General features: G+C 35.2%; 1 non-coding gene and 1 pseudogene across 1 annotated transcript; one reads left to right on the top strand and one right to left on the bottom strand.

Moving 5' to 3' along the window:
* The first annotated feature begins 413 nt into the window (after positions 1 to 413).
* LOC150093752 (U5 spliceosomal RNA) lies at positions 414 to 473 on the top strand (annotated as a pseudogene).
* A 12,744-nt stretch (positions 474 to 13,217) lies between these two features.
* Positions 13,218 to 13,405, bottom strand: LOC150093751 (U2 spliceosomal RNA). The gene has a single exon (XR_016550395.1). It is a non-coding gene; the product is annotated as a U2 spliceosomal RNA (small nuclear RNA).
* Between the last annotated feature and the right edge of the window lie 406 nt (positions 13,406 to 13,811).

Genomic DNA, 13,811 nt, shown 5'->3' with positions numbered 1-13,811 from the left:
GGATACCAGTTGAATAAATTTTATTTAAAAATAATAAGAATCTTTTTTGAACCTTGTTCCTGCGTATTTATATGATTCTGAACCTAGCTTATCTTCTTCAGGTGATTTTCCTTTTCTCGTTTCTTTCAAATTGGATTTGGTGTCAGGGAGAAAGGAAATGATCAGATGACTTCCCAATTCCTCAAGAAAGCAGAGAAAAATAATCTGAAATTTCAGTTAAATAATAAAAAAGTAAACTACCCATATAATTTTTTAATTATTAAAAATTGGAAATGAATACCAAAACAAGAAATTAAAAAAAAAAATTAGTGTTTTTTAATCACACCTCACAAATCTGAACTGTAACTGATTAAAGTAGTCCCACCTTATCCTTTATTATTATTATTATATATATATATATATATATATATATGTTTCCCTTCACATAGCGTGATAATCTTTCGCCTTTTACTAAAGATTACCGTGGAGGGAAAGGAGAGTTTTTGCTCTCTTAAGGTTTCTTCCGAGTCTAGCTCTGTGCGTATCAGCTTGATAGGCTAAGAGCAACTTGTAGTATCTGTTCTTAACCGTTAATATCGGTACGAGTCCCATCGGGGTTCACGATATTTAAACGGAAATTTACAGATCTTCCTAAATCCCGTACCGGGGAAATATCAAACACTTGGCAGTGGTGGGAATAGCCTAGCCCCCCCCCCCCCCCCTCACCAGCTATGGCTTTGCCGCGTACGCGGACACTCGGAATAGAATTTGAAGCCGACCTACAATCTCGATGTTTGGCTAAAGCCCTCATCCAAAGCGTCGGTGCTGATCAGATTTTCGGGTTTACTCCGTTCGATGGTGGCCGTTTTCAAGTTGTCGTTCGAAATGTACAAACGAGAGATAAACTACTCGGAGGATTTGAATGTAATGGGAAAACAATAGTCCCATTTCTGGTAGGAAGCATCACCAAAGTACTTAGAATCCCCAGATTCCCTTTGGAATATATCGAAACTGATATAAAAATTATTCACGAAATATTCGGGAAATGGGGCGTTGTACGTAATGTAGAAGTCCTAAATGATGCAGACAACCCGGAATGGAAGTCAGGCGGGGTCATTATCTCCCTGGAGATGAAAACGCCCGTTCCCAACTTTGTTGTTATCGGATCTGCCAGAGTAATGATTAACTATCCTGGCATAAAAAAACAAGTGTTTCAGATGTCGTGCCCTCACTCCCCTTGGGGCAGACTGTCCTAGAGTTAAGTGCAAAAACTGCCTCAAAGCAGGCCACAATCAAGAAAAATGTGAGGCAGCTTGCCTGAAATGCGGGGTTATTGACCACAAAGTGGACATATGCCCATCAAGAACCCTGGCAGAGAGGATGGGAGGTGCAATCACACGCAACTGCACCAAGCAATGGAAATGACACAGCACAGGAAGCCTCTCCACCTTTAAAGGCCATTCCTGATGCTACAGAAAGCCACCCCTCCACCTGTAAGACAACCAAGAAAAACCGTAAGGGGAAAAAAAATTCCACAACAGAAACGAGCAGTAAAAACCACACAGAAGAAACAGTCGATATAACTACAGTAGAAGAAAGAGAAGCCACAAATACTAATATAGATATAGCCAAGGAAGAAGAAAAGATGGAGGCAGATACCAACACTTCCAAGCGGCCATTAAGTCCACAAGAAGAAGAGTTGATAACACCCAAAACAGCTAAAGTATCTGAGACCGCCCACCCAGAAGTCCCTCATGCAAAAGCAGGGGAGACTCTAAGCCATCTTATTAGAGGTATCCCTGGGGTGGCGGATAAATTCAAAGAAGCGATGGCTAAATTAGGAGAACCTGAAGTTCTCCTTACAGGGAAGCATGGGCCTGATGTTGTCAGTGCAAAATGAGGTGACCTTTTCGTGGATGACATCAGCAAAATCAGCCCTGATCAAGTAGAGGTAGCTATGGATTTAGATGAGGAGGCAGTTCCGGCGATTTTTATAGCTCTCTGCAAACTGGACATGGTCAAGGGAAGTGAAGTGGCCAAGAGAATATTAACAGCCCACAACAAAAGAAGGACACAGTAACCACCTTGTGGGTTTTCTGTACACAGCTTCACTGATTTTTAGATCCCACAGGTGGGGGAGGACCTGAGAACCCGAGCGGCGAAGGCTTACAGGGAGGCGGTGCAGTTCCTTTTGAGCTGCATCACTCGGGCCAGATCCTTCCTCCACCTTTAAATTTAGTTTTCCATTCCTTTGGCTTTCTCGATACTTATGTTACACTTTCTGTTTGTTACATGTTTTCCTTTTCAGGATTTTTCCTTTTTCTAATATATATATATATTAGAAAAAGGAAAAATCTAATATATATATATATATATATATATATATATATATATACTGTATATATATATATATATAATATATATATATATATATATATATAATGTCTTAATATCTTAATACTTACCCTTAATGCTTAGCATTAGGGTAAATATTAAGATAAGTGATCAGAGCTTATTCTACTTTTACCATGAGTTGCCTTGGTCTTGCACTACGTGCAGGGTCAGCTAGACTTGCAACACTTTGCAGGCGCAAACTTGACTTGTTTGTCTGTTTGCTTACTTGGGAAATGGAGTAAAACCAGGTTTAAAATAGCTTGGTATCTTTAACAAATATATATATATATATATTTATTTATTTATTATTATTATTATTATTATTATTGTTATAGTTATTATGTATATATATTATATATATAGCAATAACGGTGACATATATCTGTAAGTCTTACAGCTGACAAATTGACCGGGGGGGGGGAATTCCTAGTGGACAATGCTTTGGTTAGAAATAAAACAACGATCAAATATTGCTGCGAACTTCACGCGTTTTTTTTTTTTTTCTTCCAACCGTGGTTAATTTGGCGACTTCCAAAGTTTCCTTAATCATTCCGTGTTTCTACTGAAGTTTTTTTTTTTTTAAGCCTGACGCAATGTTCGATGCATATTCTTTGCTCCATGAAATCCGCCATTTCAGTCGGAGAAGAAAATTACCGAACCAATAAAATACGACGTTACTAAACGCACGTAACCCAAAAACGCAGCATCTCAGTTTGCTAGTTGTAAGCATACTGATTCACCAAAGGTGCTGCTTGGCCCTTATAGCGGGGAAAGCTGTACTACAAACGATTAGCATGGGCTATTCAAATTTCCAGAACTTCGTTTCTGTTGCATCTCGTATAAGGAAATGTGCCAAATGCAAATCCAGATTGGAGCACAAACCAGAAATGGATGTGCTACAAAATTCTTGACGAAGATTAGTAATAACAAAATGAAGTAGATAATATTAATATAAAGAAAGAGAAAATTATATGAAATAATTTTTTTAAAATTAAGTTTTCTTTTCTTTTCTTTTCTTTTTTTTTTTTAATCAAACGCTAACTTTATATGATCAACGATAAATGACGTTCATTTAGTGTTACAAATAAGTTCTTCATAATAAGAAAACAATAAAAATGTGCACATTTTTATTCCTTTCTTATAGCATTTTACTTATTTGTTATAAAAAAAATGTATACATTTTTATTTTTCGCGTAAGTAAAATGTTGTTTACCAACAATCGCATATTTTGATTTGGTACGCTCTGTCATTCAGAGAGCATAGTTTCCATCCTAAATGGATTGTTTTCTGATAAAAGGCTGAAATAATAATTTATGCAATGGAATATGCACAGATATTTCTCTGTGGATCATTGCACGCGCTGATACCAGAAAATGGAATTGCAATTAGATAATATCGAAGCCGTGGTCTCGCATAGGAACCCGCGTGATAGTTTGACCAAAAGCGTTTCTCTTCATGCCACATGTTCAAGACACTGATCTCGAAAAATGCTAGGCGGCCTTTGCCACAAAAGGCGATATTTGCCTCTCATCAGATGAAAATGTCTATCTCCAGTTAACTCATACCCACTGTCGGTGCCAGGTTATTTTGCGCCCTAGACAAAGTTTACAAGTGCGCCCCTTATTTCATAAACTAAAATGTTTCTAATTGACATTAAACGAAATAAAATTGTCTTTCAGGTTAAATAAGGCTTTTTTATTTTCTTTTTTAATTAATTTGAAAATTCTTTGTTATAATTCATTTACAAAAAAAAAAAGTTATAAAATACCGAAAAATTTAATATTTTAAAATGTTAACGTTTTAAAATATTTATCTTAACTGAATTTTAAATAACGGTAAGTTCGAATCATTTAGATAAGGAACAAAAAAGAACCAAGAGTTAAATAGTAAAATAGTGTGAGGGATAAGGAAAAAGAATCGATACCTAAATCATATATCACTATTTAATTTTGATATTTTAATTAAGTATCAATAAAGCATAGCTTGAAGTTTTGCGCCCCCTTCATGGGTTTCGCCCTAGGCGGTTGCCTAAATGGTAGCGCTGGCCCTGCTCACATCCATTTCATCATCGATCAATAAAATTTTTTTTTTTTCTTCTTCATAATAGATGTTTGTATTATTAAGGCGACGGAAAGTGAATTATTTGCGGGGGAGGGGAATTTTTGTTTGGCTACCGTTTTCCCAGATGGCGACTGCTCAACTCAATACTCCAACATTTTTACTCTGTTAATAAGGACAGCGTCCCCAGTATTTAATATTTAAAATATCGTGAACTGTTTCGTTATTTTTCTCATTCCATTAGACGACAACTCGAGGCGAATCTAGATATGACTTTGGTTAAAAATAAGAAAAAGCATTGGATTTTTAATTGCACTGAAAGTAATTGTCTTCCATTGCAGAAGGGCACAAACCATACATTTCCTACAGTGGAAATATAGGTCCCCCCCCCCCCCTATCCGCGGCGTTTGGTTCCATCGTCTTCCGCGGATCGTAGCGAATCCTATATATATACTATGTTTTTTCCTATACATAAACTATACATAAATCCCTATGACAAAGTTTAATTTATAAATTACGCACAGTAAGAGATTAACAACAATAACTAATAATAAAATAGAACAATTATACCAACATACCGTAATAAAGTTATTTGTATGTGAATGGAATCTTAGCAACCTCAGATGTGTATCTTTCTCCACGTTTGCAACGAGTTGCCCTGGTGTTGGACAATCTCTGCGATCAGCCGAACTGTCTATTACTAAAAGAAAGAGCCATACGACTTTATTTCGCCGATGTAAAATTACGTAAGCAATGTGGATATTAGATCCAACATTATTTCAAAGCCGAATGTTTGTAGAGAGTATGAAAGTTTCGTAAGTTGACCTTTCGTATGTTAATATCTTCAGGCCGGGGTTGACGGCGGATAACTGAAGCCAGGACTTTATTGAGGTCTCAGCAGTGGGAGCCAGGCTTTTTAGCCTGGCTCCCACTGATGAGACCTCAATAAAAGTCGAAACCGGTCTGGGTAGTGGCCCCTTGCCTTTAAGCAAAGCATCATACATCTCCTCTTACATCTCCTCCATCATACATCTTAATGCAAAGCATCATACATCTCCTCCAGGAGATGTGCTTTGCATTAAGGGTAAATATTAAGATTAGTGATCAGAGCTTATTCTACTTTTACTATGAATTGCCTTGGTCTTGCACTACGTGCAAGGTCAGCTAGACTTGCAACACTTTGCAGGCGCAAACTTGACTTGTTTGTCTGTTTGCTTACTTGGGAAATGGAGTAAAACCAGGTATTTGGAAAAACCTATGGGACAACCCGAAGAGGCACAATAACAAGGCAAAGTGGATTGAACAAATTACGAACGAATCTCAAGAACGAAAAATGGACCAACTGAAAATAACAACTGAAATTGTTTCAAAGCAAGCCAAAAAAAATAAAAAATTGATCAACACCCGGTAAGGATGAATTACATGGCTACTGGTTGAAATATCTAACAGGCTTACACGAAAGACTTGCTAGCCAATTTTATGATGTTTTAGAAGGAAAAAGCAAAGAGGAGTGGCTCACAGCAGGGAAAACGTTTTTGATCATAAAGGATAAAGAAAAAGGTCCAAACCCAGAAAACTTCCGACTAATAACCTGCTTGCCAACAACTTTTAAGCTACTCACAGGCATACTAGCTGATAAAATATACAGCTATCTTAAAGTAAAAATTTCTTCTCCCAATTGAACAAAAAGGTAACAGCAAAAATTCAAGAGGCACAAAAGACCAATTGCTGATTGATAAAATGATTCTTAAAAATTGCAAACGTAGAAAAACCAACCTTCATATGGCTCGGATAGATTATGAAAAAGCGTTTGATTCGGTGCCTCATAGTTGGATTTTAAAATGCACAGAACTATTCGGTATTAGCGAAAACGTGCAAACAGTTTTGCAATCCAGCAAACTGGAAAACAACGTTGTTTTCCAGAAAAACTGGAAAACAACGTTGGATCTAAATAGAGAAGAAATTGGAGAGGTAAACGTAAAAAGGCGCATCTTTCAAGAAGACTCATTATATCCTCTATTGTTTATATTGTCATTGATCCCCTTAACTGGAATTTTAAATAAAACTGCTCATGGTTATCGAACTGCGCAAAAGAGTGCAAAGCTATCTCACCTTTTATACATGGACGATCTGAAGTTGTATGCAAAATCAGAGAATGAACTCGGATCGTTGCTTAACACTGTGCACATATTCAGTCAAGATATATCAATGGATTTTGGCTTAGACAAATGTGCAATCGCTGGAATAACAAGAGGAAAGTTTGAAGATATGAACGAAATCGAGCTGCTCAATGGTGAAATAATCAAGGCAATAAAATTCGAAGACAGCTACAAATATTTGGGAATTTTACAAGCTTCACAAATTCTGCACAATAAGATCAAAGAAAGAACTAGAGCAGAATACATAAGACGATTAAGAAAACTCCTTAAGTCAATGCTTAATGCTGGAAATTTGATAAAAGCAATTAATACCTGGGCCAAACCTGTTCTGAGATATTCAGCAGGCATTGTTGAATCGACCCAGCCAGAGATGGAAGATTTAGACCGAAAAACTCGAAAATTAATGACAGTGCACCATGCCCTCAATCCTCGCAGTGACATTGATAGGCTATATTTATCACGCAAAAAAGGAGGTAGAGGATTATTACAAGCGAAGCAAGTTATTGAAGAAGAAAAACGAAATTTAAATGATTATCTGCAGCAAATAACGGAAAAATTTCTAATTGAGGTAAAGAAAGAGGGTTTATTTAAACCCATGGAGACAAAATTGGAATACAAAACCAACCAAGTAAAAGTGAGAACTGAAAGATGGAAAAATAAGGCATTGCATGGAAAATACCTTCACAGCATAGAGGACAGCGCTGACAGCAACTTGACCTGGCAATGGTTGAGAAATGGAGCACTAAAGAAAGAAACAGAAGCTGTAATTTTTGCAGCACAAGAACAGGCCATTAAAACCAACGTCATGAAGGCAAAAATACAAAAAATTCAAGAAGACGGTAAATGCAGATTGTGCACAGAAAAGGAAGAAACGGTAGACCACATAAGTGGATGCAGCAAAATCGCACAAATTGAGTACCGTAAAAGGCATGATAACGTAGCTAAAATAATCCACTGGCATTTATGTAAAAAGTGTATGGGTTTGAAGTAGCTAAAGACTATTGGAAGCATAAAGTTCATCAGAAAGTGGTTGAGAATGAAAAAGCTAAAATACTTTGGGATTTCAAAATCCAGACTGACAAAAGCTTGGAATGTAATACACCCGATATCACCGTGGTTGAAAAAAGTGAAAACAAGGGTGTTAAGTTTATTGAAATATCAGTACCAGGAGATAGTCGGATTGACGACAAAGAAAATGAAAAAATTACAAAATATCGCGATTTGCAAATCGAAGTTGAACGATTCTGGCAAAAGAAAAGAAAGTTGTTCCCGTAATAATAGGTGCTATAGGGCCATTAAAATACCATTAATGGTATTTTAATGGCCCTAAAACATTGAAAAATCATCTAGAAGCACTCGAGTTAGATGGATTAAAAATTGGGCAGCTACAAAAGGTCTCTTTGTTCAGCACAGCATTCATATTCAGAAAGTATTTCCACAACTCATAGGTCCTTGGGTAGGACTCGAATTAGTGGAATATAACCAGCCTTTTCTTAAGACTGAGGAAGCAAATCAAGCTTTGATGAATGCTTGATTTGCACACTTCGCACACGTCTGGTGACGTGTGTGAAGTGTGCAATATACACAGGCGCCACAGAAGAAAAGGCGCATAAAAGATGTCAAAAAATATGAGATAAGAGTTTAAACGAACAACGAATGGTAGTTATAATTATGCATGTACGACGTCTTCCGTTCGGGCCCCTTCAGATCATCCCGGAAACGAACAAATAAATTCTGAAATTGTATCCTGGACCCGATTATATCACTGTAATTTTTTTTTATTAAAATTTATGAAAATATACCTAAAACAGTTCTTTATTTTTTGATGTATCATAAATCAACTTATGATTAATTGTTGAGTTCCGTGTAAGGGCCGTATCCTAATTTTAATCGGATCGGATGCATGTGGTCCGACCCTAAGAGTCGGCTTATACTACTGATAATTCATTCTTCTCGATATTCGAACATGTTATATTAGCGGGCTGTTAGGGCGGCGTCAGCGACACGAAATAATCGGCGAACTCACGAGTCCAATGCGAAACATTCTTGTAAAATTCTCTTATCTATTTTCGTTGAATCTTCAAAATTAATTAATTTATTAATGCAAAAAATATTTGAATAAATCTCTTAACTTTATATTACTATTTTATATTATTTTGAAAATTTATATAACTTGGAAAAATTTGTATTAGCAGGACTGATCCGTAGGTAACATTATACTGTTTTCATTTGTTTTTCATTTCCTGTTCGTTTTATTCACACTGTATTAAAAAAAAACTTTTTTGGAAAGGCGCCGAACATTAATAGCACACACAAGAAAATATACTATGCGCCGGTCCTGTGTATATATATATATATATATATATATATGTATATATATATTATATTATATATTATATATATGAAACGTTTTAAAACTCAGGTGCTACCCTGAGTGTCGAGTCATCAGAATTTAAGGAGAACCGGCCTACCAGTCCGGAACTCGGGGGGTTGGGCACCATAGGTGCCAGGGGGGGGTTGATCCCCCCTAGTATATATATAATATAATATATATTCTCAGGGGGACCCTGTAACCCCTAGGGAGCGCGTCCCCTGGGTGGCGGATAGGGGAGCTCACCATGTGTGTGTGTGTGTGTGTGTGTGTGGTGGGGTGGTCCGAATATACTGAATAAGGACTCTTGGACCAATACGGCCAATCATCTTGATTGTAAGGGAAGTGGCACTCCCACGGATCCCCTTGCTGGATTTATCCTCTCCTTCTTCTACTTTGAGGAAGATCCACTTTAATATTTCCTATGAGGCCTTATCAGCTAACTCTTCTTATTTTATGATCCTTATGCTATTAGAGTACTCGAGTGCCATGGGGTCTTTTTCATTTCTGGCCTTACAACTATGCCCTCTCTATAACCCCTACTGTAATTCTTCTATAATCTACTCTTTCCCCCCTTCAATATACCCATTCCTCCTATGGGGTTAAATTCGGAAGAAGGCTAGTTCAGAAGCCTTAAGGTATCAGGTTCAGCCCTACCACTGAACTATTCCATCGTCACGCTAGTCACCTGACATGGAAAACATAATTCTACTTGTAAGCAGACAGAAAAAGATAATCGGATTGGATCTATGGAAAACGATCCTGGAATGGAAAAGGTAAAACAAAAATGGAAACGACAAAACATAATACACATAGCAAACTGGAATGTAAGAGGAATAGCATATAAAGAAATAGAATTAGACCAACTATTAAATGAAAGAAATTTTAAAATAGCAGTAATCACTGAAACAAAAAAGAAATTAAAAGGAACTACGAGAACCTAAAATTTTAATGTGATATACAGTGGAGTCGACAGACACCAAAAAGCATAAGCAGGAATCATGATTTAGATTCATAACTCCCTTTCAAAACAGTTAAAACATTATAAATTATGGAACGAAAGAATAATAGAAGCTAGAATAAAAATAGATAGAGGCTATTTAACAATAATTGATTTATATGCCCCAGAAGAAGGAACAGAACAGGATAATATTGATTTTTATAATTAGCTACAAAACATATATAATAAAATAAATAAAAATGATTACATAATTTTAGCAGGAGCCTTAAATGTAAGAATTGGAAACACGAAAATTAATAATAATATAGGAATACATGGAGCACATACTCTAAACAGGAATGGTAAAAAATTGAGTTTATAATAATATATATACATATATATTCAGGATACTAAGTAATTTTATAAACTTGGTTTTTTTTTTACTCCTCCCAAGTAAGCAAAACAGTTAAGTTTGCGCCTGAACGTAGTTCAAGTCTAAAGGGAATGCAACATCAGGGCAACTCGTTGCGAGTTGCCCTGATATTATATACTATACACAATATAATAAATTATTTTTAAATATATATATATATATATTTATATATATATATATATATATATATATATATATTATATATATATATATATATATATATATATATATATATATATATATATATATATAATATATATTATATACAATATAATAAATTAATTTAAATGTATTATATACAATATATATTATATACAATATAATAAATTAGTTTAAATGTATTATATTATATACAATATATATTATATATATACAATATAATAAATTAGTTTAAATGACTGATACCGAGAGATAAAGAGGTGACATGGTTTATTTAAGAAGATACTACTAGTTTCGTTGAATGGATCAACTTCTTCAGATATCACAATCAAAGAAATATATAAAAAATAACAGACTTAAAAATTGCATTAACAGTACTAGCAAAAAAGACAGTAGTACATCTTGAAAACAGTAATGCGAGCTTGAGTTTCAAATAAAAGTTGACTACGTGCTGTCACGAGTGCGCCAGTATTGAACAGAGGCAATGTGTGCGTCAGAGAGATTGAAACTAGGTTGTTGTTGATATCGGAAGAATCTAAGGTAATTTCTCTAGATTCGACAATCTTTCTTTCAAGTTCATCATACATGGATATTAGAAGTTTGTGTCCAGTCCACAATGTGTTGGCACCTTCATCTGAACAGAAAAAAGAACGTGGCTAGAGAGAGCGCTGGCTCTAATCCTGTTGTAGGAAACATCTCTACGGTGTTCTTCCATAAGTAAAAGGATAGATTTAGCAGTCTGGCTATGGTATGGCTTTCCACAATCACATAAAATCTTGTAGATTCCTGGAAACTGAGTGGGAAGATGTTTTTCTTTAGGTTTACTAATGATGAAGCGAAGTTTTTGGAGTGTAGTGAAGCAAGTTCTGAAGTTAAATTTCTTGAGAATTTAGCCAGTTTTGGTGAAAGAGAACTGATGTAAGGCAAAGAAATAAAGGCTCTGGGGGAAGAGGGATCTTCAGAAGCAGTTGAGTGACGGAGAGAAAGAAGTTTGTCAATCTTATTAGGAGAGAAATCATTATTAATAAAAGTCTTTTTAAGAAAAAGGAGTTCATTTTCAATTTCTGTTTCTTCTGTTAGTAAAGATTTGGCCCGGTGTGCTAAGGTGGAAATGATGCCAAATTTTTGCGGAGGATAGTGATGGGAAGAAGCATGAAGGTCAGTATGAGTAGGTTTTCTAAAAATTGAGATTTTAATACTTTCAGAACATCTGGTAAGCTTCTGATCTAGAAAGGGGAGGCAGTCAACGGATTCCAGTTCGAAAGTAAAAGTGATTTTTTCATGAAACTTGTTTAGGTGGTCCAAAAATAAATTGAGGTTGTTGACACCGTCTTCCCAGATGAGGAATATATCGTCTTTATAACGATACCAAAATTTTTGTTTAAGGGGGAAGGAGTTAATAGCTTTTTCTTCAAAATCGTTAAGAAATATATCTGCGAGAATCGGAGAGAGTGGGTTGTCCATAGCCAGTCCTGAGTTTAGTAAGTAGATCTTATTGTCATATTTGAAGTATCCTGACTTTATGCAATGGGAGAGTAAAGCAAAGAGTTTTTTGGATAATTTGTTCTTGAGAAGATTGAGGACTTCTTGAGCAGGCACATTTGTGAAGAGAGAGAGAATATCGAAACTAGCCATTAAATCTGTTTTTTTAAGTTTGATGTACTTGATTTTTGATTCAAAATCAGCAGAATTTTTAATATGAGAAGAGGAAGTTCAGGAAAAATTTCTTAAAAAAGTTGCGAGGTAATTAGAAAGGTTATAGGTAGGTGAGTGTATGCCTTCAACTATTGGTCTGAGCGTGCAGTTTGCCTTGTGTATCTTGGGGAGACCATATAATCGTGGGATTAAAGGATGACGTGACCTAAGTGAAAGACGGATGTTTCTTGGTAACTCCAAGGTGGTTTTTAATAAATTATTAGGCCTATTGTGAAATTCAATTGTAAGGTCACTATTTAGTTCAGAGTAAGTATCACTGTTTAAAAGTTCCAAAATTTTATTATGGAACTAAATAAATAAATGGAACTATATAATAAATAAATGTATATATATATATATATATATATATATATATATATATATATATATATATATATATATATATATATATATATATATATATATATATAGCTGCTCTTTCAGAGTAAGAAATGTTGCTGGAGGTGGTCTAGCATGATTTATGGTGAAAATGGCTTCCATACGAAGGAGGTTAGCTTCTTTGTTTGGTAATAAAGATGCCGCCTTTTCTATCTTCATTAACAGTTGTTTTTTAGATATGGAGGTAGGAGCAGTGATAAAATTGAGACCTTTAGCAAGTATACTTTCTTCTGCTGCAGACAGTAATAATATATATATATATGCTTAAATATAAAGAGCCAACAGGCTTAATTTCGGCGATATAAACACTATTTCAATTAAGGGGATATTAAATCCCCTTAATTGAAACATTATGGAAAATATCAAAGAATAACGATCAGACCTTTATCCACCTTTGCAACGAGTTGCCCGGTATTTGTACTACTTACTAGGACTACTTGCATTAGCTCACGCTAGTATTCGCCGATATTTTTATTTTATTATATTCGGCATATAAACTCTGATTCCAATCTCTGAGTTTCTTATTCGGTTTTAAAACAATGTGGGATTTAATATCCCTCTTAATTTATAATAATTATATATATATAATAATTATATATGTTAATCATTATACACTAATTTTTGTTTTAAAATAGGGGGCCCAACCAAGCATGGGTGCAAAGCCCGGTGAACCGTGGTAAAGTAGAGCAAGCTCCTTAACTTCACAAAGTTCCAAAAAACAGTTTAATACCCAGGCTCCAAATAGGAGCCCGTCAGATATTAAGCTGACGAGAACAGAAACTATACACTTGATCTTAGCCAAACGGCCGAGAAGCGATAAACACAAACTTTTATGATTTACAATTTTAGATGACACTTAAATAGGATTATTTATGGTGTATCAAAATATCTTGCGTAAATTTTCGTTAAAATCATAATGTTTCTAAATTATTTAACTAATTTGCTAAATACTTCGTATTTAAAATAAGAATATTTATAGTGTTATTTCTGTAATTTATGATTTCAAGAAATCATAATGCCTCTAAATCTGTGTTTGCCAAAGTGAGTAAGTGCATCTCCACTGGCACGCGACGGTCTTTAGGAAGTACGAAGTACTTATTTTTAAAAGTTGATCACTGTTCTGTAACTAAAAAAAATTAAAAGAAGTTTTGAACAAATATCTCTTCGTATATATCGACTATTCTGTTAGGATCACGTCTAGTTGAAGGCACAGTGGCGTTCCAG

This window comes from Typopeltis vanoorti, chromosome 23, assembly GCF_054136105.1.
Source record: "Typopeltis vanoorti isolate ZY-2024b chromosome 23, IOZ_Tvanoo_1.0, whole genome shotgun sequence".
In the NCBI taxonomy this organism is placed as follows: Eukaryota; Metazoa; Arthropoda; class Arachnida; order Uropygi; family Thelyphonidae; genus Typopeltis; species Typopeltis vanoorti.
Note: the sequence above shows the minus strand (reverse complement) of the source record. Positions and strands in the feature narration are given on the sequence as shown.